Source organism: Peromyscus californicus, unplaced genomic scaffold (assembly GCF_007827085.1).
Source record: "Peromyscus californicus insignis strain IS unplaced genomic scaffold, ASM782708v3 Scaffold_7__1_contigs__length_154581171, whole genome shotgun sequence".
Lineage (NCBI taxonomy): Eukaryota > Metazoa > Chordata > Mammalia > Rodentia > Cricetidae > Peromyscus > Peromyscus californicus.
Window position 1 is genome coordinate 128,443,590 of NW_026294595.1, and position 22,163 is coordinate 128,465,752.

The window sequence follows — 22,163 nt, forward strand, 5'->3', positions numbered from 1 at the left end:
GCAAGGCTCTTGAGACAACAGCACCCACAGCAGCTCTCCCAGCAGCACCACTCTGGGCACTAAGTCCTTAACACATGGGCTTTAGGGAAAGATGTTAGCCTCAAGCTATAGCAATACCCCAGGAACGAGGCAAACATAGACATAGTCACACAGAGATGCATGAAGTCCATAGAATGACTGACAAGATGTGGAGACAGACCAGAACCACAGCAACACAGCTTCAAAGAGAAACATATGTGATCATGGGTACACACTCAAGACATAGACATGACAGTCAAGCACTCATCTACATGGGCACACATACACAGACTCACTAGCCAAGCCCTCATGAGTACACAGACACACACTAAACACACGCACAAGAAGCCACAGAGACAGTGTTGAGTCTTAGCATGCTCCCATCCCACAGAGTGTCAGGTGATGATGGAATAGTACCAGTAAGAGTCGCTGGCCTCAAGTCTCCCTCCTGATTGAACTCTTCTCCCAACAGAACAATGTCTTGCTGCTTTGACCTCTTCCTCCTGCCCAGCTTCCCATCATTCACAGAAGGGGACCCAAGTCCTGGAAAATGGCATGGCCTCTTCTCAAGGAACCTGCTCTTCTCCTTTCTCAGACTTGATGAATATTCTGTGTTCATCACTAAATAAAATGGCTCTGCTTCTCCACTGGGGTCTTATGTTCCTCCCATCTCTTGAGGCTTTAGAGGCTAGAGAGAGCCCTGCCTAGGTAGCCATGGCCACACCAGAGCTGGACCTCACATCACAGAGCTGAGTGGTCTTGAAGAGCTGAGAGCTGGGGTTCAGATACTGCTCTGCTGTCCTTATAAAGTGTCTGTGAGGAAGCCGGTAGTGGATACTCCAGGCATAAATGTTCACACACACACAGTGTTACCACACAAAAAGTGAAGCAGCTGATGGAAGGGATGTCCAAGAGCTGGGCATAGAAGGAGAGTGTGTAAGGATATATATGGCTCCAGTCTATATCTCAGGGTGGGTGTCTTACCCAAGGTTTATATTGCTGTGATAAAACACCATGACCAGGACCTGGAGAGATGGCTCAATAGCCAAGAACATTGTTGCTCTTGCAAAGGAGCTGGGTTTGATCTGTGGCATCCACATGATGACTCACAACCATCTATAACTCCAGTTCCAGTAGACTCAGTGCCCTCTTCCGGCTTCTGGAGGCACCAGGCACACACAGGGTACACATATATACATACAAGCAAAACACTCATACACACACATAAATAAATCAATTAATAAATAAATCTAAGATTTTAAAAAAATGACCAAAAGCAACTTGGGAAGGAAGAGGTTTCTTTCACTCCACAGCTTATAAATCCATGGCTGGAGGAAGCCAGGGAAGGAACTCAAGGGAGGAACCTGGAAGCAGGAACTGAAGCAGAAGCCATGGAGGAACGCTGCTTACCGACTTGCTCCTCAGCCTGCTTTCTTATAGATCCAAGACGACTTGTTTGGTCTGGCATCACCCCCAGTGAGATGGGCCCTCCCACATTAATAATCAATCAAGAAAATGCACTACTGAGGTACTTTCTCAATTGAGAGTCCCTCTTTCAAGTGACTCCAGCATGTGTCAAGTTGACGTAAATTAGCCAGCACAATTGGCCCCTTGCCAACTTGACACACAGACACATCACTATTCCACTAAATTTTTCCTTTCTCATTTTTTTCCCAAGATGGCATGTTAATGTTAGTATTGCAATATAAAACATTCCAATTTTTAAAAGTCTCAGTCTTTAAAAATTCAAATACTCTAAGAGTTCAGTCTCTCTAAAATTCCAATACCTCTCAATTGTGGGCTCCTGTAAAATAAAAAATAAGTTAAACCCTTTCTTACTCCAAGAGAAAAGAACCAGGGCACAGTCACAATCAGACCAGTGCAAAACCAAAGTTCAACCATATAAAGCTCGGTGTCAGACTTCTGGGGCTCACTCACAATCTTCTGGGCTCTGATGGGCTTGCCACAGGACAGACAGCGCTCCCCGGGGTTCAAGCCAGCTCCACTTCTTGGCTGCCAATATTCTTGATGGTCACACCATGTATGGTACTGGCATCTCCAAAATGTTGGCATCTCCCCAGCAACTTGGCTGCACCTTCACCAATAGCCTCTCCTGAGCTCTCTTTGGGACCTCTGACCCTGCCACACAGTGCCAGTCCTCCACTCCTCTCCATGACCTCTTCACCCCTGGTGCTTCTTCTATAGCTGAAGCTGAACCTTCACCAGTGGTCTCTTCCAGATTCACCTCAGGGACTCAAGTCCTGGCAAAACAGTACCAAGTCTCAATTGTTCTCCGTGATCCCTTTATGCCTTCAAAACCAGCACAACTACCCAGGCGGTGATGGCGCATGCTTTTACTCTCAGCACTTGGGAGGCAAAGGCAAATGGATCTCTGTGAGTTTGAGGCCAGCCTGGTCTACAGAGCGAGATTCAGGACAGGCTCCAAAGCTACACAGAGAAACCCTGTCTAGAAACAAACAAACAGCACTACCTAGGAGACTCTTACACATACCAAGTTTGGCTCCCAGCACAGAATACAGCTTTGGTCCCCTCTGGAACTTTCCAGAAGACTTGGCTTCAGTGATTCTGGTCTCTTCTTAATCATCACTAATTTCTCAGCTCCTGTTGACTAGCACTGATTGTCCCAGCAAAGCAAAGCTTTCACTTTAATGGTCCAGAGTTAACCAGAACCATCAATTCTTAATTCAAAATATTAGACGGCACCAACAGAGTCCTTAAGGGACTCCCATATTTCCCTATGGAACTCCACAAGCCAGGCCTCCATCATCTGCACCAACGTTTTTGTCTTCCTAGCTCCCATCAAACAGCCCACTCAGGTCTGAGCATTCAATGGCTTTTCCAGTCCAAAGCTAAAATGCCACCGCAGTCTTTCAAAAACATGACCTGGTATAAATTCTGCCTTAGTTAAGGTTTCTATTGCTGTGATAAAACACCACAACCAGCCAGGCGGTGGTGGCGCACGCCTTTAATCCCAGCACTTGGGAAGCAGAGGCAGGCAGATCTCTGTGAGTTCGAGGCCAGCCTAGTCTACAGAGTGAGATCCAGGACAGGCACCAAAACTACACAGAGAAACCAACAAACAAACAAAAAAAAACCACAACCAACGCAACTTGGAGGAGGAAAGGGTCGATTTCAGCTTAGGGCAAGAACTCAAGGCAGGAACCTGGGGTTGGCAGAAACTGAAGCAAAGGCCATGGTGGTGGGGAGGGCGGTGCTGCTTACTGGCTTGTTCAGCCTTATAGACCCCAAGAGGCAATGACTGAGGAACACTGAGTCACAAAGAACACATCATACATGTCACCAGACTCAGGATTCTCACCAGAGATAGAATTAAAGGACAGGCACAGACAATTTAAGCAGAAGCTCCCATTGAGCTGCTGGAGTATTGTGACAACCTGCTTTCTGTTGCTGTAACAAAATGCCCAGGGAAATCACCTTAAAGGAGGAGAAAAAGGTTATTTGGCTCACAGTTTCAGAGTTTACAGTCCACGGTCCATCAGATCCACGGCTCTGAGCCTGTCACAAGGCAGACACCATGGCTCACTTCATAACAACTGGGAAGCAAGAAGAAAGTCACAGCCCCCATGTTCCCTGCAAGGACAACCTCGAAATGACTTAGCTTTCTCCCACTAGGCCCCACTTCCATGGTTCCACCATCTCTTCATTGCTCCAGAGACTGGAGAACAAGCAAGCTTTGGGGGATGCATCACATCCAAATGATAGCAAGTGTGTCCACAACATGGCAAGGGACTTCCCCAAAGACCTAACCAGGAGAGACATGGGACGCTTTCTATGGCCTTCTCTCCAAAGCCACACACATCACTTCTGGTTGATCTCTCTTTACTAGAAGTGAGTCACCAAGGAAGAGAGAATCAAGCTCGCACTCTGGAAGGAGGCAACTGAGCATCTGTGGGCAAGGCTAAAAGCCATCTTCCCTCTCCCTTCCAGATGTCCCTGGGCATGGCCTTCAGTCAGTAGCCAGAGGCACAGCTACGCAGCGTCCCAGCAAACCACGTTTTCCCCTAAAATCTTCTCTCTTTGAAGATGAAAATGACTGTGGTTCAGGGCTTGGTTATTCGACATCAGTGTCCCTCCCCGCTCTATCCAACCCACATCAAAGCAGAATTACTGCAGTGGGCAGTGAAGAGAGTGTTCTCCAGCTGCATCTCTCCATCGGCCACGCCTCCCCTCCCCCATTGAGGGCCTGCGTGAGACAAGCTCAGGTGGGATCCGGACAAAGCGTGAAGTAACTGTAACCCGTGAAGCAGCCATGAAAAAGCCATGCTCCTTTACCATTTAATTGCAGCGAGAGTAACGTCCTGGTTGGGAGGGGGAGCTCTTCTCGGGTGATATTGTCTTAGATACAGAGGTGAGGGAGAGAGAGAGATTCTTCTCATCGTGTTACCTAAAAAACGTAAACTTACTAACATCAGTCTCGCTCACATCTACTTTGCAGTCACGTTCTAACTAAGACGGTTTGCTTCTGAGAGTTTTTTAACTTTGTTCCACGGGGCTGGTTCGGTGGCTTAGTGAGCAGTGTCACTGAACCCGAAGAGCCAAGTGCTGGCATCAAACCCGGGTCTTTACTCTTTCTACAAGCACTCTACAGACTAAGCCATCTCCTCGGAATATAGATGTCTTGGAATAAAAAGTGAGGACCAGTTAGCGGAATACGAGAAGTAAATAAGGGAGATGGTGGAGCCTCACCAGCCTCTGTCCTAGACTTCTTCCAGCCCAGGAGGATAGATCTTCAGGCCACTAGTCAGGCGTCGGGGTGCAGTTGTCTCTGTAGCCACAAGAGGGAGCTAATGTACATGCTAGTCCCTACTGCCGTGGAAAGAACTCACTTTTACAGTGTGTGTGTGTGTGTGTGTGTGTGTGTGTGTGTGTGTGTGTGTGTGTGTGTGTCACATATGTTCCACATGTCTATGCCTCAATACAATTTCCTAGCACCACTTTTCTTCTTCCACCATGTGGCTCTCAGTGAGTCAGTGGGTTCTTGTCCCACCCTCCTCCTCCAAGAGGAGAGTGAGCAGACATCAGAGTGCACAAACACGAGATACTTTATGACCAGTTCAGGAGTAACAACCTTTAAACCGATAAAACAACTTAGGTTGCCTCGAGGGACTGAAATGAACCGAGTCGAACTCTCCATAGCTGATGAGAGGTTGGTGCTTTGAAAATGCTACAGCTCAAAGGCTCTCAGGGCATCAGATGCCAATCAAGAGCACATCTGTGGCTGTGGGAAGCATTATGGCTCTCTTAGACTTCCTGAGCAGCTGGCCTTTGAAGTGGTCGGTGCTTCCACCTCCAGTGGCTAGAAACTGTTTTGGAGGCCAAGGCAGGAACACGTTCCCAAGGCCTACAGTGGTGGGGAGGGGCAGAGAAGCCCTTGTCACCTCTGAGAAGTCCATCTAGAGCTGTCAAAAATGATGAAAAAGCCATGCTTCTTTACCATTTAATTGGTAAAGTCATCAGCAGGTCCAGGTGTCAGGTGACCATATGCTTTTCTCCAACCTGGTCCCGTTGGGTTCTGGCTGCCAAAAGTTGGGGCCTTGAGTGGCAAAAGGTGGTTTCCTTGGCCCCAGGCTTGAGTTTTAAGTCCACCCACACAGCACCCCAGGATCCACATCTAGCAAGAAGCCCAACACCTGAGGCCCTTTCCACCCACATCATGGTTGATCAAACTCGGGTCATCAGTCTTGGCAGGAAAATGACATTATCCACTGAGCCATCTGGAGTCCAAGAGACTTTTATGGAGCAGGCACCAAGCAGCACTCTGCTGTCCTGCAAGACTCCATCCCCAGGGACATGGAGGCTCCATGTCTCCTAAGTTATAAAGCTTTGTGAGCAGTGAGTCCAGCACTCAGGTGCCAGTCAGGTTCCACGGCTCGAGTTCCTTGCTGCCCACAGAAAACTCGTGCCCTCCAGACATTTTTAAAGCTGGATTTCGAACACAGACTGGCTTCACATAACCTCCCTGTGACACCACAGATGACCTTGACTTTCGGATCCTCCTGCCTCCACCTCCTTGGTGCTGGGATCGTAGGCATCCCAGCGTATCCGGTTTATGTGTTGCTGGAGCTCAAACCCAAGGCTTCGCTCATGCTGAGCAAGTGCTCTACCAACTGAACTGCCTCAGCCCTACTTCCAAAAGAAATTGATTCTGAACACTGATTAGTGCCCAGTCGGGTACTGTAATGCGCTTATCACTCTCCCAGTCAGCACAGCACGCCATCCTGCATTAGCTGCTTCCTCCCTGTCTTAGGTTTCCATTGCTGGGACAAAACATTGACCAAAAACAACTTGGTGAGAAAAGGGTTTATTTCACCTCAAAGGTTACAGGCCATCATTGAGGTAAGTCAGGTCCTGAACCTGAAGCAGAGACCATGGAGGGATGTTGCTTACTGACCTGCTTCCCGTGGCTGGCTCAGCTTGCTATTTTATACAACCCAGGACCACTAGCCCCAGGGTGCATCATTCACAGTTGTTTGGACCATCCCACATCAATCATTAATCAAGGAAATTCCCCCACAGACTTACCTACACACCAATCTGATGGAAGTATTTTCTCAACTGAGGTTCCCTCTTCCCAGATGATGTGGGCATATGTCAAGTTGTCAAAAAAAAAAAATCTAACCAGGACAGTTCCCAAAGAGTTGTAAATTTATGACAAAAATATATATAAGAGATGAGGGTATACCTCAATGGTCAAGTACCTGCTGAGCAGGCCCAAGGCCCCAGGTTCTATCCTCTTTACTAACCTTAGGCAGGTAATTCACCAGACTATGGATTGAGCTGATGGTGGTGGTTGGGTTGTAATGATTGGGTGGTGATGGTTCAGCCATGGTGACCCTTCATGCTGCCTCGATGGGGGCCTATGAAGTGCTCTACAACAGACAGCCAGAACAAGAAACTGGCTGAACACATTTGTGTCAACACGCAGGAATCAAAGAGAGTTAATTGCGAGTGAGGCAAGGTTTAAAGAGATGTTCCTCCAAAGGGAGCATGGACCTTCAGCTAGTGATGGCTGCCCTTGAAGTTGCCCAAGGTTGCCTAGCTTTGTGAGCATGCTGTGCCAAAACATGCACAGACACATTTGTGACTTCCCCCAACATTGGAATTTATTGAATAATAATAAATTTATGGACCATAAGGGTTTTGTTGGCTGCCGTTTGCCAAGCACTCATGATTTCTCTTGATCGTTGGCCACTGGCAAGCCAAGGTCTTTTATTCCAATCTCAATTATTAATATTGACTCTTAGATTATGCTTCACATAGTATTAAACCGTATCTGCGTATGTGTATATATGTAGATTACAGAGTGGCTGTGAAAGGATTAAGGGGCCACAGAGGTCAAAGAATTCAACGAAGCTTAACTAGAAGTTGAGACAGAGAGTCGATGCAAATTCGTAGAAAGTCACTGCAAGTGATTAGATAAGACATTACTGAACTAGTTGGAAAGCTGCTGGCAGCCACAGAGTCAAGCCACAGGGTTGAGTCAGCAGGATCACAGGGCTGTGAAGGCGAGATTCAGGACTGGGTCCTGATAGATGGATAGGTGTCAGGGACCCCACAAGCCTCAGCAGGGAGTTGATTGGCGTGAGGTAAAGAACGAAACTCCAGTCCATGACATCTTTGCAGGCACTGGGTCAAAACCTCCAGGGTCTGACCTCATGGTTTATTCCTCTTACATATTTAAGCACAGGAAAAGTTTGGGGTTTCCACATGACAATTATCACAACAAAGCTTTAGGCATAGCGACATAGAAACTCCCTAGGAAGGTGGCAGAGCACCTGTGACCTTTACAATGAGTTCTACTGGCTGATAAACAGAGCTCAGGGCTAGGCCTAGAGTAAGGATCTGTGATAAGCGTAAGGATGGATTCTATTGGTGGAGGATGCAAAGTACATGGGGCCTCTTGCATAGGGATGGGTTCTATTCGTTGAGAGACAAAGCTCGGAATTAGGATTAGGGCCTAAAAAATGCTTGGGATATTGGGAGGATTCCGGTGGAGGCTGGCTCCTAAAAGATAAGCAAAGGGTCACCAGATTGTCTGACCACTGTCACTCTGGCATTCCAGGTGACCAGGCATCAATTCATCTCCTTCCTTTGAAGAAAACAGGCCGCGTGATTGACAATCCTGGTTTCTCTAATGCTCACTCTAAGCTGTGTTTCCTACACAGGTCAGTAGGTTTGGGTCAACAGGTAGATGGGCAGGTGGGCTACTGAGTACAGGGGTGGGTGGATGGGTGAGTGGGTGGATGGACAAATGGATGGCAATTTGAGTGAGCTGAGTCAAGCAGTGGGAGGCAAGCTGTGCTGAAGCTCTGGGGGACATCAGAAGTCCTCTGCCTGTGGAAGTCCTCTGCCTGTTGGTGACTTGATACACACATTGAGTATTTAGATGACATGTCAAGGCCTGTGATCACTGCCATCACAGTGGTAGATGTTCTTCTCTTCATGGGGTCCAGGTGAGAATGTTGAGCTCTTTGTTAGTCTACGGTGTTAAAGTCCTCCCACCTGACTTTTCTGATATGATTTTAATATACTACTATGCACATGCGTTCCCATCTACTTTGATAAGCTGAAGATGGCATCATTTTCTTTTAAGAACATTGTCCATCATTCTGTGCCTTGTGGTTGGCGCAGAACCAGTGCTGTGTTTGTGTACAGAGAGGTGCAGGGTTATTCTGCCTCTGTACTTGCATTCAAAGTAGAGCCAAATGTTGATTTGAAAAATGGAGTCATTCAGGGCAAGGCACAGTCAGAAGCCATCTTACAATAAGGAGAAACTTGGTACATCACACAACCCAATAACCCTCATGTTACCCCTAAACCCCTAGACAGGTAATATCAGGTAAAAATGGTAATTTTTGTTTTCAATGTTGGGGCGTTGTTCTCTGTCTTAGCAGCTTACCCAGGACTCCTCTCTAAATGAGTAACCAGTACTGAGTGGAATGCTCAAAGCCAAAAGAGTTATCATTATCAGCCCAGCCTTGGGAATTACCTACCCTATATGCATGACATTGAGAGTCCTCACCTAAAACGTATGAGTTAAAAATCTATGACTCGGTGCTTGTAAACTGTGGCAGCTGCAGTCATGTGATGAACCATCCTGCCTCCACCTTAGGCTTAAAAGCCATCTTAAAGTAAAGACAAACTAGGTTCATTCCTGTTTATCATTAAACCTGTTTCTCAAGGATTGGGCTATGACCCACCTGCAACCTTAACTACCAATGGCCCTGTACTGCCTGTTCCAGAAATAGCAATCATGTCTTTGTTTCAAAAAGTTGTTTATAGCCAGGCTGGAGAGATGGCACAGATGTTAAGAGCACTGGCTGCTTTTCCTAGAGATCCTGAATTCAATTCCCAGCAACCACATGGTGGCTCACAACCATCTGCAATGAGATCTGGTGCCCCCTTCTGGCATGTAGGCACACATGCAGGCAGAACATTGTATACAAAATAAAGGGAGAAAAAGTTGTTTATAACCATCTATGTTAAACAAACCCTACGTTTGTTTTAAAAAGATTGTTATGGTGTCTTAGTTAAGTTTTTATTGCTGTGAAGAGACACCATGACCACGGCAACTCTTAGAGAGAAAACATTTCATTGAGGTGGTTCGCTTACAGTTTCAGAGGTTCAGTTCATTATCCACATGGTGGGGAACATGGCGGCTGGGAGTATGGCAGCATGCAGGCAGACATGGTACTGGCTAAATCTTGACGAAAAGGTAGCAAGAAGTTGACTAAGACACTAGGCGGTATCCTGAGCATAGGAAACCTCAAAGCCATCCCCAACAGTGACACGCTTCCTCCAACAAGGCCATACCCACTCCAACAAAGCCACACCTCCTAATGCCACTCCCTATATGTGGTGATATTGTGTTCCCCCAAATATTGTGCACCCTAATAAACTTATCTGGGGTCAGAGAACAGAACAGCCACTAGATATAGAGGCCAGAAAATGGTGGCACACATGCCTTTAATCCTATCACTGGGGAGGCAGAGATCCATCTGGATTTCTGTGAGTTTAAAGCCGCACTGGAAACAGCCAGGCATGGTGACTCACGCCTTTAATCCCAGGAAGTGATGGCAGAAAGTAGAAAAGTATTTAAGGCGTGAACTAGATCCTGGTTAAGCTTTTTAGGCTTTTGAGCAGCAGTTCAGCTGAGAGGCATCCAGTCTGAGGAAACAGGATCAGCTGAGGAATTTGCAAGGTGAGGTGGCTGTGGCTTGTTCTACTTCTCTGATCTTCCAGCATTCACCCCAATACCTGGCTCCAGGTTTGTTTTTATTAATAAGACCTTTTAAGATTCGTGCTACACCTATGAGATTATAAGATTATGGGGGTTAATTACATTCAAACTGCCACATATGGCCACCTTGTCCTGATTACCTTGTTATGCCCACCTTGCGACCATGTCTTTGTTTCAGGAGGGACTAACTTGTTAGGCTTATGTTCTGCTCCTGTAACCCCCCCTATTTTGCCAGCCAAATCCCCCACTTGGAAAACCCCTACCCCTGAGCTATAAAAGCCTTGTCTTCCTCACTTTCAATGGTGACCTCTTGAACCCCACCTTAGGGAAAGACAGCCCATGTACACGAATAAAAAAGCTTGCTTCAATTAATTGCTTGCTTTAACTGATTTGGCCATGATGACTTGGGCCAGTGGTCTTTCTCCTCCTGTCTTTGGGATTAACACTGGCTCTGAGGCTCAGAGACTCCTCCCCCGACAAACCTCATCCCACCTGACACAGAAGCAGAGAAAGAATGGGTGACCCAGGAAGGATAAAGACTCATTGAAAATAACTGGTAGACACGGGGGGGGGGGGGGGGGGGGGGGGGGGATATAAGATTCTGTCACCCCACACATAGCAAAACATTAGCAAGGGACTTCACGACTCATGGCATCTCAAAAGACAGGCACCAACCGTTCTAGCCACTTGTGCCTTTGGGGAACAAAAAGGAAAAAAAAAACCATGAAGCCCTCAGTCCAAACCGTCGTAACATCCTGTCTGCACTGCTCCTCTAACACTAACTAGGCCACCGCCTCTCCTTCACCTTGTGCAAAGCACGGGCACATTCTGAGGAAAAAGACTGACACCTGAGTGTTCTCCACTGCTTCCTTGTTAGAGACGTAAACATGGTCTGGTGTTTGCTGACACCTCTCAAGATGAATAAGGGCCTACTCACTCAGGCTGCAAGAATTCAAGAGCTTGTTCTCTAGGATAGACTTCTCCCTTCTGAGTCTCCACAGCCTCCAGAATATCCTGAGGAGAAGGTCGCTTACAGTATGAGCTGTGAACTCTTTAAAATTCTCTTCAAACAAGAAAGCCCAGTACCTTAATGCCACGTGGCTTGGGTCCTGGAACCCCGATTAAGGGTGGGGAGGAAATGAAAAAAGAACAGACACGTGACATGGAAGCTGGGACCAGGTGGGAAGCTGCTCCCACCACAGCCTGGAACCTCTGCATGTTTATTAGGTACAGCAGGGGGGAGGGTTAGCTAGTCCACAGGCGGTCTCTGTAGGGAGCAGTTGCAGACCACAACAGCCCGGAGGAGGAAGCTGCAGTTACCAGTCTTTGCACACACTGATCAATAGTCTATAAACACTCAGACTCAGACCCCCAATGAAAGCTTTGCCATTTCTCTTGAGTCTGGGTAACAGCTTTGCCAATTTCCCATGAGTCAATTGGCCCTGGAGTACTCAACATGCCTATGCCCATGTCAAAATACACATCTACCCAAGACTTCACTCACTCAGGGCTTCCTCGGCTCCCTACATATTAACTTCTTTAAAGCTGTAAGTTCCATTTATAATCCCCCCAGCAACTGTAACATTATGTTCTGGTTTGCTTCATTATTTTCTTTTAGGCATTGTTATATAGTCACATATACTCAATGATTACAATCTCATTCTGTATTCCTATATTTTTTCCATTGACTTCCTTCTTAGGACTGTTCTTTGGTGTTTTGTCATTGTTTCAGAATATCACCCTCAGTTCTTACTAAACAAAGTAGCAATAATTACCCAAACAGTCTTGCTTTTTGTTTTTGTTTTTTTTTTTTGTTTTTTTTTTTTTTTGGTTTTTCGAGACAGGGTTTCTCTGTGTAGCTTTGCGCCTTTCCTGGTACTCGCTTTGGAGACCAGGCTGGCTTGCTTTTAAGCACAGAAGACAGAACCAAACGGCCCTTGGGAGTCTGGCAGCACACAGGAGAAAGCCGTGCCACTGTGAGGCAGAGCACTGTGCGCATCTACCTGACAACCAGGGCAAGGTGGGCCCTCAGTCCTGCACAGTTTGCATGCCCATAAATCTGTGCTTGATTCCGCAGTAGGTTTTGATGATTTGCTTGCTTTGTGGTTACCAGGCACCTCGTGATAGAAGAAAATATAAAAGCCATGTTGGCTTTGGGGTCAGTCTTGGGGTCAGGCAAAACCATCTGCTGATGCTTTATTGCTTCTGTATGGTTTGATGTCTCCTCTCATACAGAAAGATTCAAGAGAAAGCCAAGATAAACACCCAAGTGCACATGGCCCTCAAGTAGGGCTGACTCCTTTCCCAGATGTGAACTTTCAGTTTTCTGGGAATCTCACAAACAAGATTCTAAACTTTACTTACAGTAAAATGTGTCTTAACTTCCTTGTGCAACCCCTGTGACCGATGGTTTTACCTTACCAGCTGTAATCCTGTCCAGTGTACCTTGGGAGCTAGCCTATGACCTCGTTTACCAAAAAGGAAAAAAATAGAAAGGGCCTGAGAAAGTGGCGAGGTGGTGGTTAAGAACACTTGCTGCTCTTGCAAAGGAGCTGGGCTTGGTTCCCAGCACTCACTTGATAGTTCCCAGCATCCACATGATGGTTAACATCAGCTCTAACTTCAGTTCCAGGGGATCTGACACCCACTTCTGGCCTCCTCAGGCACCAGGCACACATACATACAGGCAAACACACACATATAAAAAATAAAAACAAGTAAGTACTCTTTAAAATAGTGGGAAAGGTCTTCCGAAACCCTTGGAAGGATGTAACGAGAAGCCACCAAAACAGTATATCACTTGAGCACAATTCTCTCAGGAGAAGCCTGTGCTCTCACACTTGGCTGCCCCATCCCTTTCCTAAGAACTCCTATCCCCACCTTAGACACACATGCAAAAGCTGTTTCCTGATAAAGTCCCCACCCAGCCCTGCTTCCTCCTGGCTCCTCGTGAAATTCTTTCCTGGGACATAGTCAGGAATCTGACTTCACAGTAGAGGTCTCCGACGAGAACTGTTACAGGCCCCGTGTGGAGCTGTGCCTCTCGTTCTGCCACTGGCACTCCCACGTGGGACTCTCCAGGGAGCTCCCAGGCTTTCAAACCCACACTGGGACTGCCTAAGCACTTAGCCTCATGTCTGAGCAGCGACCGCTTCTCTGCCTCTTCTGCACGCAGACGGCCATTGCTGACTACCTAGCCAATCTGAAAAATTCTCCCTTTATGGCCAACATTCTGTTGGTTCTGATCCTCTAGAACACCATGCCCAACACAGTCAGACTATAAAACTAAAATATGTGCCCACAGATCCAGATATTCTGTCCCCAGAGAACCTACCCCACCTGTACCCAGAGCTAGCTGTCAACAATGGGACTGTTGGAAATAAGAATGCCCTCCTCTAAGGGAGGAAAAACTGCGGTCGGGATATACTATACGAGAGAAGAATAAATTAATAAAAAAAGAGAGAATGCCTTCCTCTCAGAACACAGTGTCAAAGTTGCAGCTGAAATATGACACTGGAATGCTGAGGGGGAAGTGATGTCATGTGGTTAGATGGTGGAAGGGAAGGGGATCCCCAAGACATGCCCCAAGAGGCAGAAGACCAGGGACAGAACCTTGGAGTCCTTTGTCCTGGGAACAAACAGGTAAGCCCTTCTCTGCAAGGCCAGTAGGCAGGTACTGGCAGTGACTGCAGCTGCAGGGAGCCGAGTGGGCTGGGCCAAGGAGTTTGTCTGCAAGGCACTCCATCTCCTGTTACTCCAGTGAAGATTTCTCTGGCAGCTGAGCCGCTTTCCCCAAACATTTTGTAAAACAAGTATCTAGGACTGGGCCACTGGCTCAGTTGGTCATGTGACTGCATAACCCGGGGTTCAATCCCCAGCACTGCATAAACTGATTATAGTGACCTAGCACCCAGGAGGTGGAGGCAGGAGGGTCAGAAGTGTAATGTCATCCTTGGCTATATACGGAATCTAAGCTGAGCCTGGGCTACATGAGGCTCTATCTCAAAAATAAACAAACAAACAAATCCTAAATCTCCACACCTGCACACAATTTGAACTGTGTAGTGGGCACACACCCATACAACTGCTAGACTGTAATTAGTGGTTTGCTCTGCTTGCCAGCTCACAGTGTGTCTACCCACCCTGTCCTTCTACCCATGTATATATGTGCACCACATGCATGCAGTGCCTACAGAAGCCAGAAGAGGGCATTAAATCACCAGAAGCCAGAGTTACTGGTAGTTGTGAGCCACTATGTTGGTGCTAGGAAGGGATCCAGGTCATCTGCAAAGGCAACCAGTACTCTTAACTACTGAGCCATCTCTCCAGCCTGTAGCCTGTATTTTTAATTTTAAGGTAAATTTTATACACAGTGAAATGTACATATCTTTAAGTATAACTGTGTACTACTTTGGGGAGGATTTATGTGTGTCAGTGTGGTATGTGTATATGATATATATACACATGTATGTAAAGATATGTATGACTGTTTGAATAAGAATGTCCCCCATGGACTCATATATTTGAATGTGTAGTCACCAAGGAGTAGCACTATTTGAAAGGATTAGAAGGATTAAGAGGTGTGGCCTTGTTGGAGAAAGTGTGTCACTGAGGATGGGCTTTGAGGTTTCATGTCAAGTCCATGCCAAGCTCAAAGTCTCTCTTTCAGCCTATAGATCACGTTATAAATCATAGCTACTTCTCCAGCACCATGCATGCCTACAGCCATACTCCTGATGCCATGCTCCCTGCCATGATGATAATGAACTAAACCTCTAAAACTGTAAGCAAGCCCCCAATGCTTTCTTTAATAAGAGTTGCCTTGGTCATGGTGTCTCTTCACAGCAATAGAACAGTGACTAAGACAATATGCATGCCCATGCATGCACACAGAGACTAGAGGAGAATGTTGAATGTCTATTAGTCTGCCATGTTCCTTTGAGACAGAGTTCACTGAACCTGGAGCTCGGATGGCAGCTGGCAAGCACCAGCCATCCTCCTGTGTCCACCCCGCCCCTTCACCCTCCCACATCTCTGGGGTTACAGGTACTCACACTCTGTCTTTTGTATGGATTCTGGCGGTGTGAACTCAGACCCTCAGCTTACACAGCAAGTGTTCTTACCCACTGAGCCATCTCTCCAGCCCTTGTGCATCTGTTGTGTTTATACTTGTCTTTTCTTAAACAGTTTGAGTTCAGGGACACTGCCCCACTTTCAGTCCACACCTCTTGAGCCCCCTCTGGTATCAAATCAACGTTTGTTCTTATTAATAGCACATGTTATTCAGAGATAGAAGCATTATTGTGATTTGTCCACCACGTGACAATGTGCGTGGGGGACAGAGTGGACATGAGTTGACTTTGTCATGTACCTACCACTCATGGGACAGGGAAGAGCAGACAATCACATGTAAACACTGGAGTTAGTAAGATCGCTGTAGGAGGGTTACACTGTCTGAGGAGCCCACCAAATGGGAAGAAGTTCAGGGAGGTAATCTTTAAGGTCCCTTAAGGAGGGGGACAGCCAAAAAGATTCCTAAATAGCAGAGGATCCCAGAAAGCCTCTCACTTTGACACTGAACCTGTCTGCCTAACTCTGTCACAAGAACAACCCTTCCTCACAGGGAAGGTGAGGATTAATAGAAGTGTGATGTGTGTCCCTGTGGGAAATGCAGGCAGCAAGTGCAGGCCCTGTCTCTCCATTGTATCTGCTGCAGCTATGCATGCTGTTAAATCCTGGATCCTGCTGAGTGGTGCTCTGGGTGCTAGAGATACTGTAAATCCCACGGTGTCTTCCTCTTGGAGTTCACAGTCCAGATGGTGAGACAAAGAACAAAGTGCCCGGAGCTGCAGGGAGACTTTCTAGAAAGGACCTCATGACACTGAGAACAGCATGACTTCTTGCTTGGATATCGGTGTCTGCCGAGGCTTCAAGGAGGGGACGATACCTAAGCTGAGCTCTCAGTCTCTGTCTATCTGTCTCTCTTTCTCTGTGTCTCTCTGTCTCTGTCTCTTGATCATCTGTCTTCCTGCCTCCAGTTCAAACTCAGGGCTTTGTGCGTGTTAGGCAAGTCTTCTAGAAACTCTACCAAGCTACACCCCAGCTCTTAAGCTGAGTCTTAAAAAAACCAATGGGACACCTCCAGATCAGTGCAGCAAGATGCATTTCAGAAGAGAAAACCACTATATAAGAGCAAAGGAAAATGAGTTGCTTGGTCACACATAGGAGAACTATTCACATCAATTTAGGAGGGAAACATGGGAAATTCAAGACAGGGCAAAGGTTGGCTGAAACATGGAGGACTGGAATAATAAGTTAGGAGCCAAACCTTCTCCTGAGAGACACAAAGAGCCAGTGGCATGGTTTGTTGTAAAGATGGCATTAGCACACTCACAAGAGTGAACATTATCAAATAAATGTTAGTGAAGGAATGGGCTGACAGAACACTGCAATTGAAAGTATAGAGTGGTACCACGACTTTGGAAGGTTCTGGAAGTTTCTTATACAGCCAATCATATACCTAGCCCTATGACCCAGAAATTTCATCCCAGGAGAAATGAAAACATATTCACAAATTGACTTGTATAAAACATTTATAAAAAGTATACACACAACTGGAAACTGCTCAGGGGACCACTTGAAAGAAGAATGAATGAACACATTTTGGCATGTTCATACAATGGGAGACTGTGCCCCTGTCAAAAGGATCGGCTGCGGCCCAGACCCTACCAAAACATTATCAGTGATAACTCGTGGGTGAGCATGACTGAGATGCACATGTGTGCTTGAAACTATAGAATAGACTAGACTAATCTATGGTGGGAAAAAGTTAGATCCTATCCCTGCAGTGGGAGCTCAAGGGATACTAGCTGGGAAGGGTTGCAAGAGACTTCTCTGGAGTGATAGTGACATTCTCAGTCTTGACAGGGGGTGGGTTACATGAGCATATGCTTTTGTCAACACTGAACAAGCCACACTTTGCATTTGGTTTTTCTCTCTGGCACTTAACTAATCTGATGTTCTGCAGTATGTCGGTAAATGTCAACCACGCTGTCGTGAGGGTTGCATCACACAGGCTGCACAGTCCCCGGGAATGTTTTATTGGTTCCAGAAAGCTCTCTAGTCTGAGGATAGGTACCAGCTATGTCAGGTGCTGCTGCCAGTCTTACCAGGGGTCTATTCCCACCACACTTTATGTCCGTGTGCCTGCTTTTGTCTCTGGGGAGCTTTGATAAAGGCAACTCATCTTTCATGCTGACCCCACCCATTCTGAACATCATTCGGACTGGACTGTGAGTTTTAAATCCTCCCAGTCTCCAGTTACTTTGAGGTCCAAAGGGTGGTGTCGAATTCCACAGCAGGTGCCTGGCTTTGATTTCCCCAGGATCAGCTCAGTGCGGTGGCAGAGGTGACTAGTATCAGATGAACCCGGATACTGAACAAAGAAAGCCATATGATAGCCATCTCCAAGCTGAAACCAGACTGTTAACAAATATTGAACTCCAGGCTCCAAGCATCGCCAGAGTATAGAGGGAAAGGGCACAGGCATCTGCAGCTTTCTTTGAAACACCTCAACCAGTAGTACTATAGGCAGATGGCAGGGAATGAAGCAAGCAGAGACAGGTATCCATAGCGACCCAGCAGCACCTGATACACTGTTCGAAAAGGTCTGTAGTAAGTTACTAGGGTTAGGAAAGATGGCTCTGGTTAGTGACAAGAAATCAATCTGACAGGCTAGGTGGAAGTCAGGGAGGCCTGTGAAGAATAAATGAGGAGACCTGAGGGAAGGCCTGGGCAGCAGAGGGAAAGAGGAGAGGTAGCCAGAGGCACCATTTGTGGAGATCTGGGGGGACAGAGACAGAGGTGAAGAATGACCAGAAGTCAGGTCTACTCTAGAGAAATGGAACAGTCTCTGACAGAAGCAGCAGAGAGGAATGAAGAGGGATGGGGGTGGGAGAGGCACACCAGAAGAGAGCAGGGGGTCACAGCCAGTGCCCCACTCACCAGTGGTGATCCTGGCTCGCCTTTATCAAGGGTTGACCTCCTGGTTGCCTCGTTCTCCTGGATGACCTGGTGACCGAATGAGTAATTGTTAGCACAGAAACCCCACCCTGTGAAGGGGACCACGAGGGAGGCTCCCCTGTACACCCCTGCTGGCCCCCAGGAGGTCAGGTCAAGCAAACATCAAGATGTTCAAAGCCTTGGGAGGACCCAGGCTGAAGAACAGGTGAGGGAACCCGCTTCACTTGGGCCTCAGAGACTCTGCTGCTGCTGGACACAGCATCCCAAGGTGAGAGACTGCGGTCCTGGTGTTATGGGCTTGGGATATCCTCAAAGCATCGCCGATGCCGGATATCTGGGGGAGGGTTTTCTGGAATCTATGGCACTGCCGGGTGGCACTGTGGCACCATCGGGTGGCATCCAGGCACCGTCAGGTGACACTGTGGCAGTCAGGTGGCAGTGCTTTTCATTCCTACTCTCTCAGTCTTTGTGATGATAACTCAGAGAAAAGCTGGACATGGTGTTCATGTGTTTTCAACAATGTCTCCAACCATTCATTAACTCTCCCTTTGGAGAGGAGAGAGCAAGGGCCCAGAGTGTGGCTCGGTGGTGGAGTGCGGCTCAGACCCAGCTTCTGGGTTCAATCCCCAGCACTGGGGTGAGGGAGGTGTTGGTTGCCAGAGGTCGCTAGCATGCTTCTGCTTGCACTGAAGTGGAGAAAAGCCATTTCCTCTCTCTCTCTTTCTCTAACAAAGGTTCACCCAAACCCCATTCACACATGTCCAGGCACCTGTGTGGGGCTGCACAGATAAAAACAGCAAAAGCAAAGGACCTGGCACCCATCACACCGTAAACACCCACTAAGTCGTGATCGCCACCACTGCCATCACTGTGGCCCTACAGTAACTTTCTGTTGATGGAAAGTGGCGTTCCTCACTTTAGGAAGTGAGACACAATTTCCAACTGGGCGGAGAACATTCAACTTACTCAAGTTTCCCAAGGTGGCTTCATGGGCCAAAACGCATGCTGATAATTGGGAATCTCAGCAGCTGGTAGGTGGGGGTCCTCTGAGGAGGTTGTGGACAGGAAAAGATGGCACCTAAACACAGGTGTCAGCAGACCCTGGCAAGAGGACAAGAGTGCAAGTGTTGGCGTCACACAGACCTGAGTTCAAATCCCGGCTTCCTGTCCTGGTCACTGTGTGACCTTGAATAAGTGTTACTCAGCACCTCTAGGTCTTCATCTATGCAGTGGGGGTCATAACTAAACCAGCAGGCTCAGGCTCAGCCTGTGGCTGGTGAGCACTCAGAGACGGCAGGACCAGTCTGTTCGGCATGCCAGGTACCCCCCCTTCTGTGAATAAGCAACCCCCGAAGTTGTTTGCAAACCCAAATACATGGAAGTTGAACAGGGGGAGATGGGTGCATGTATGTGCTGGGCGTAGGGACCGTCCAGTTTCAGTGGGACTAAAACCTCATAGACCCCCACAGCATCCTGACAGATGGCCTCTCCAGTTAGTCCTCACACTGAGAAGACAGAGTAGTGTGGTTTTACATCAATTCGTGCATGTCTAGTTCACTCGGTCTTGTCCAGAGACCTTAGTCCAGGGGAATGTGTCCCCTGCTATGTCCAAGGCATAAAGAACTCTGCTCACACATAGGGGAGTGCACACATCTGCTGGCTAGCCAGCTCGGCTGAATCTCTCTCTCTCTCTCTCTCTCTCTCTCTCTCTCTCTCTCTCTCTCTCTCTCTCCCCTCCCTCCCTCCCTCCCTCCCTCCCTCCCTCCCTCCCTTCCTCCCTGGATTTTTAAAGAAATAGAGATTTCAGGGAGAGATGCTGCTGCATGTGAACTCCTAAGATCACATAGTGAAGTCTCTCTCCCTGGGCTGTCCTGGGCTGCTGGTGGGCCCCTCCCCGGCTTGCCCTGGGCTGCTGGTGGGCCCTTCCTTGGTCTGCCCTGGGCTGCTGGTGGGCCCTTCCCCGGCCTGCCCTGGCCTGCTGGTGGGCCCCTCCCCGGCCTGCCCTGGGCTGCTGGTGAGCCCTTCCCCGGCCTGCCCTGGCCTGCTGGGGGGCCCTTCCCCGGCCTGCCCTGGCCTGCTGGGGGGCCCTTCCCCGGCCTGCCCTAGGCTGCTGGCGGGCCTTTCCCTAGCCTGCCCTGGAGCAGAGTGGAAGAAGCTGCCCTCAGAGTCTGTCTCCACCAAGGTTAACCAGGGGAAGATGAGGCTAACCTCGGTGTGCTTCCAAACTGAAGCTCTCAATCTGAGTGACTCCTCTGCTCAGAAACATCCTCATCGCAGAGATCCCCCGGATCCTAGGCCCCCAGCACACACAGCCACACCTCTGGGAGTATTCTCAGAAGTCTGGACTTTGCAGACCACTGGGTTTTTTCCTTTTTCCAGCCATGGATGTGCACAGCAATCTCAGCACGTGCAGTATTGATGTCAGGGCTGCTCAGGCTAAGAGTCCCTGTCCTTGGGGCTGTAGAGGTGGCTCAGCTTTTTAGAGCACTGTTGTTCTTGCAGAGGACTAGCACCCATGTGGTAGTTAACAACCACAGGGAACCAAAAGATCCGACGCCCTCTTCTGGCCTCCACAGGCACCAGGCATGCATGAAGTTTGTGTACATGTAGGCAAAACATTCGTACACATAAAACAAAGTAAATAAATTAAAAAAAAAAAATTCCTGGGTCCAGGTCCTGCTCTAAGACAACACCTTAAGCTTTCCAAGCCCATGCCCCAGAAGTACTACTCAGTCAAGGTTAGACGTAGCTGGGTGACCAGAGTTGGGACACTGAGACCCTCTGTCAGGCCCAGGCTGTATCACAGAGAGGTGAGACACGTATCCAGGGCCATATAATCGGGAGGGGTCACCTGCTTTATTCAGGTGCCCAGACCTTGCTCTCCATGGGGCCTCAGCTCTGTCCCGGCCTCTGTGATGGCATCTAGAGATGAAGAGGAGAGAGGGGTAGACAGAGAGACATGGGACCAGGAAAGATAGGTATGAGAAAGAAAAAAAGAGGGGAGAACGAGGAAAGCGACAGAGGCTTGGAGAAACCAGACACAGAGAGGGCAAACTAGGCCTAGAGATAGAACAGCAGTCCTCAAGGCACGACTCAGGGAGTCAGAATCCCACCCAAGGAGGTTCTGGTGCAAACTAAGGCATCCCAGGATGAGCCAGGGGCCCCTACAATCTACCCTACGCTTGCCACGGGGTTCAGACAAGCTCCTAGGCTCACTGTTCTGCTCCCGAGGGACCCCACATGAAGTGCCTCCCTCCCCCTATACCCAGCTCTTAGTTATTACCTTCTTCCAGCCCAGGGCAAAGGTCACCCCTTCAGAAGCTGTCTCTAATCCAGCCTCCTCTCGTGCACCTGTTCCGGAGGCCTCACCAGAGATTCTGGGGACAGTCACACCCTAGACGGGTGCCAACGATGTGTGTTTTCACATTGCCTGTGCGTCCCACACTCTCACGCCCTGACAACAAACAGTCCCTGTGCCAACCTCCATGCTAACATGCCACACTTGACCTGGACTCCTCGCAGCAGACAAATGCATCACACTGTTCCAGGTCCTGTCCTTAAGGCACCCAGCCTCCATCTTCCTCTGATAGCATGCTTGCCAGTGGGGGAAGGAAGTGCCCCAAGCACCAAGCACCACCATTGCTACTGTGAAAGGCCACTTAGCACCTGCCAGGACCTGACTGTGAGCCTCATCAGGGCAGGGACCTGGTCCTCCTTTCCAGGCAGGGCTGTGACTGAGCCTGGTTTAGCCATGGTTTATTTGCCCTCAATTTCGTCTATTCCTGCCCTACAAAAGAGAGATTATGCCCAGAAGCTTCCAGAACGGGATTTCCGGGCTGAT

The 22,163-nt window shown here is 48.3% G+C and overlaps 1 protein-coding gene across 3 annotated transcripts in view; it reads right to left on the bottom strand.

The window, feature by feature from the left end:
* Nucleotides 1–22,163, bottom strand: part of Cdk5rap1 (CDK5 regulatory subunit associated protein 1) — a 303,956-nt gene that overhangs the window by 86,876 nt on the left and 194,917 nt on the right. For 2 of the 3 annotated variants that reach the window (XR_008215333.1, XR_008215335.1), the window contains exons 17-18: nucleotides 19,289–19,423; nucleotides 18,305–18,370 (exon numbers count right to left, since the gene is read on the bottom strand). The gene's annotated coding sequence lies outside the window, so the exon portion shown is untranslated. Of the gene's footprint in view, nucleotides 1–16,906; nucleotides 18,371–19,288; nucleotides 19,424–22,163 lie in introns of those variants that run through there. The other variant, XR_008215334.1, reaches the window with a different exon arrangement.